This window comes from Podarcis melisellensis (assembly GCF_964234715.1).
Source record: "Podarcis melisellensis genome assembly, chromosome: W".
Taxonomy (NCBI): domain Eukaryota; kingdom Metazoa; phylum Chordata; class Lepidosauria; order Squamata; family Lacertidae; genus Podarcis; species Podarcis melisellensis.
The window spans coordinates 5,669,357-5,674,480 of record NC_138535.1 but is presented as its reverse complement, the minus strand read 5'-3'; positions in this window follow the sequence as shown (position 1 = coordinate 5,674,480).

The window sequence follows — 5,124 nt, the reverse complement described above, 5'->3', positions numbered from 1 at the left end:
CATGATGTAATCTGTGTAACCAAACCTCTCTTTAATGTATTCATGGCGTGTTTTGCACTGTATTCTGGGACATGGAGGGAAGTTTCAAAAACTCATGTCACCCCTTTCTCACTGTTCAATCTCGTCTTGAACCTGTTGGCCAATAAACTTGGATCTTCTGCAGTTTGCTCCTGTCTCCGGCTGAGCTCATTTTCCTCCGCAGGGACCCACGGACTGAGTCCGATGAGCTGGGTGGCAGAGCAGCCTCGCACCCAGATTTTTGCCGTAACAGTTGCTATGGAAACCGAGGCGTCGCCAAGGCCTTATTAATGAACTAATTGGATTAATTGATTTTTACTTTAAACAGGCCACTAATTTACCAACTTTATTTCCATTTTTAAGGCTTTCCTTCATTAATTTAGGCCACAAATTGAGCTGAGGCTTCGCTTTCTGAGGGAAAAAGCCTAGGCCGCTCCTGGTTGCTATGGAAACCGAGGCGTCGCCAAGGCGTTATTAATAAACTAATTGGATTAATTGATTTATACTTTAAACAGGCCACTAATTTATCTACTTTATTTTAATTTTTAAGGCTTTCCTTCATTAATTTAGGCCACAAATTGAGCTGAGGCTTCGCTTTCTGAGGGAAAAAGCCTAGGCCGCTCCTGGTTGCTATGGAAACCGAGGCGTCGCCAAGGCGTTATTAATAAACTAATTGGATTAATTGATTTATACTTTAAACAGGCCACTAATTTACCGACTTTATTTCCATTTTCAAGGCTTTCCTTCATTAATTTAGGCCACAAATTGATCTCAGGCTTCGCTTTCTGAGGGAAAAAGCGTAGGCCGGACCTGGTTGCTATGGAAACTGAGGCCTATTGATTGATTGATGCCACTAATTTATCTCTTTTATTTCTATTTTTCAGGGTTTATTTCTTTTATTTCTGCTTTTAATGGACCACTAATTTAGCTCAGGCTTCGCTTTCTGAGGGAAAAAGGGTAGGCCGCACCTGGTTGCTATGGAAACTGAGGCCTATTTGATTGATTGATTGATGCCACTAATTTATCTCTTTTATTTCTATTTTTCAGGCTTTATTTCATTAATATTTGCTTTAAAATGGACCATTAATTGAGCTCAGGCTTCGCTTTCTCAGGGAAAAAGCGTAGGCCGCACCTGGTTGCTATGGAAACCGAGGCCTATTTGATTGATTGATTAATTAATTTGATTAATTTATGCTTCAAACAGGCCACTAATTGATCTATTTTACTTTTCATGGTTTATTTCATTTATTTCCGCTTGAAAACGGACCATTAATGGAGCTCAGGCTTCTTTTTGTGAGGGAAAAATTGTAGGCCGCACCTGGTTGCTATGGAAACTGAGGCCTATTTGATTGATGGACTGATTGATTTGATTGATGGATTGATTCTATTTTCTATTTTTCTAGGATATTTTTATTTTTAATGGTTTATTTCATGTATTTCTGCTTTAAAACGGACCATTAATTGAGCTCAGGCTTCGCTTTGGGAGAGGAAAAGTGTAGGCCGCACCTGGTTGCTAGGGAAACCGAGGCGTCGCCAGGGCCTTATTAATGAATTAATTGGATTAATTGATTTATGCTTTAAAGAGGCCACTAATTGATTGACTTTATTTTCATTTTTAAGGCTTTATTTCATGAATTTAGGCCACAAATTGAGCTCAGGCTTCGTTTTGCGAGGGGAAAAGCGTAGGCCGCACCTGGTTGCTATGGAAACCGAGGCCTATTTGATTGATTGATTGATTGATTTGATTGATGGATTGATTCTATTTTCTATTTTTCGAGGATATTTTTTATTTTTAATGGTTTATTTCATGTATTTCTGCTTGAAAACGGACCATTAATTGAGCTCAGGCTTCGCTTTGGGAGAGGAAAAGTGTAGGCCGCAGCTGGTTGCTAGGGAAACCGAGGCGTCGCCAGGGCCTTATTAATGAATTAATTGGATTAATTGATTTATGCTTTAAAGAGGCCACTAATTGATTGACTTTATTTTCATTTTTAAGGCTTTATTTCATGAATTTAGGCCACAAATTGAGCTCAGGCTTCGTTTTGCGAGGGGAAAAGCGTAGGCCGCACCTGGTTGCTATGGAAACCGAGGCCTATTTGATTGATTGATTGATTTGATTGATGGATTGATTCTATTTTCTATTTTTCGAGGATATTTTTACTTTTAATGGTTTATTTCGTGTATTTCTGCTTGAAAACGGACCATTAATGGAGCTCAGGCTCCGTTTTGCGAGGGAAAAAAGCGTAGGCCGCACCTGGTTGCTATGGAAACCGAGGCCTATTTGATTGATTGATTGATTGATTGATTGATTTGATTGATAAAATAAAAGAGATAAATTAGTGGCCTCAATCAATCAATCGGCCTAGAAATAAATGAAATAAAGCATGAAAAAATGGAAATAAAAGAGATAAATTAGCGGCATCAATCAATCAATCAATCGGCCTAGAAATAAATGAAATAAAGCATGAAAAAATGGAAATAAAAGAGATAAATTAGCGGCATCAATCAATCAATCAAATAGGCCTCGGTTTCCCTAGCAACCAGCTGCGGCCTACGCTTTTTCCCTCCGAAAGCGAAGCCTGAGCTCAATTTGTGGCCTACCTTCATGAAAGAAAGCCTTATATTATTATTATTATTATTATTATTATTATTATTATTATTATTATTATTATTATTATTATTTTCCTGTTGAGGCATCTAATGATCAGCCTGCATTTTTATCAAAGCTGATATATTTTATATATAAAATATACCCTTGCAGGCTGAGAAAACACAATTAGGAATGGGTAAATACGTAAAATGATACCAATGGGCCTCATGTTAAATTTCCTAAGGCCAGAAGCAAAGGGGAAAAACATTTAGCTGACGGAAAAAAGAGAACATTTTTCGGAAATCTTCCAAAGCTGTTTCTTTCTTAAACTGAGTTAAAAAGGGCAATAAATGTTGGGGAAAGGCAACTGGCTTGGCTGGAGAAGAAGCTTCTTTCGACTTGATTTTGCGGCTGGAAAGGGGGGTTTCTTTTGAAAAGCTCTTTTTTTACGGAGTTCCTCCCTTTTTACTTTACGGAAGCTTTATTCTTTGGAGCGGCTACCTACGACGATGTACGAAATATAATAGCTTCGATATATTGGCTTCAATGTGATCATGCAAAGGATTTAAGGAACGCTAGATGATTGTAAGAGTTGCATTTATCCTGGAATTAAGTCAGCCACCAGCCTAGACAGGAGACGCCATCGAACACTCCTGAGATATAGTTGCCAGGCATTTGTTGGAAAGACCCTCAAATGAAGGAGATCTTTCAATGATCATGAACTCAAGATCCTCGGAGATAAAAATGTAAGATTATCCATCCGTTTTGGAAGGCGATAGGGCAAGGAGGGCAAGAGGCGAGCTGGTAAGGAAGATTGCATGTAAGATATATTCTTACTGATTCGTCATTTATATATAGCTCTTCGTCTGCCTTATAAGGGCAAGGAAATGGGTGTCTCTTTCGGGATTGGTTCGAGCAAACAGCCAATGGGAATTCCAACCAGGCTGATTGGACAGGGGCAGCCCAAGGAGGAGCAAGGAGGCTGGGCTGAGGGTATATAAGGGCTGGCCGGGATGGCAGGAGGGCAGGCCAGAGCTTGGTAACCATATACCACTGTGCCTCTCATTTATTTGTCTGACAAATGAATTAATATTTTAATTTCTCGGTTGCTGCGTTGAATATTTCATTCCAGCTAAGCGTGAACCACAAGCGGAAGGTGCTACACAGCCGGGTGCGGCCTACGCTTTTCCCCCTCAGAAAGCGAAGCCTGAGCTCCATTAATGGTCCGTTTTATAGCAAATAGAAATGAAATAAAGCCTGAAAAATAGAAAGAAAAGAGATAAATTAGTGGCATCAATCAAATAGGCCTCGGTTTCCATAGCAACCGGGTGCGGCCTACGCTTTTTCCCCTCAGAAAGCGAAGCCTGAGCTCAATTAATGGTCCGTTTTATAGCAAATAGAAATGAAATAAAGCCTGAAAAACAGAAAGAAAAGAGATAAATTAGTGGCATCAATCAAATAGGCCTCGGTTTCCATAGCAACCGGGTGCGGCCTACGCTTTTTCCCTCCGAAAGCGAAGCCTGAGCTCAATTAATGGTCCATTTTATAGCAAATAGAAATGAAATAAAGCCTGAAAAACAGAAAGAAAAGAGATAAATTAGTGGCATCAATCAATCAAATAGGCCTCGGTTTCCATAGCAACCGGGTGCGGCCTACGCTTTTTCCCTCCGAAAGCGAAGCCTGAGCTCCATTAATGGTCCGTTTTATAGCAAATAGAAATGAAATGAAGCCTGAAAAACAGAAAGAAAAGAGATAAATTAGTGGCATCAATCAATCAAATAGGCCTCGGTTTCCATAGCAACCGGGTGCGGCCTACGCTTTTTCCCCTCAGAAAGCGAAGCCTGAGCTCCATTAATGGTCCGTTTTATAGCAAATAGAAATGAAATAAAGCCTGAAAAACAGAAAGAAAAGAGATAAATTAGTGGCATCAATCAATCAATCAAATAGGCCTCGGTTTCCATAGCAACCGGGTGCGGCCTACGCTTTTTCCCCTCAGAAAGCGAAGCCTGAGCTCAATTAATGGTCCATTTTATAGCAAATAGAAATGAAATAAAGCCTGAAAAACAGAAAGAAAAGAGATAAATTAGTGGCATCAATCAATCAATCAATCAATCAAATAGGCCTCGGTTTCCATAGCAACCGGGTGCGGCCTACGCTTTTTCCCCTCAGAAAGCGAAGCCTGAGCTCAATTAATGGTCCATTTTATAGCAAATAGAAATGAAATAAAGCCTGAAAAACAGAAAGAAAAGAGATAAATTAGTGGCATCAATCAATCAATCAAATAGGCCTCGGTTTCCATAGCAACCGGGTGCGGCCTACGCTTTTTCCCTACGGAAGTGAAGCCTGAGCTCAATTAGTGGCCTAAATGCGTGAAATAAAGCCTTAAAAGTCGATCAATTAGTGGCCTCTTTAAAGCATAAATCAATTAATCCAATTAATTCATGGTCATTATTATCACAACTATTATTACTGTTGTTGTTATTATTATTATTATTAATCAAGACACGGGACAAATA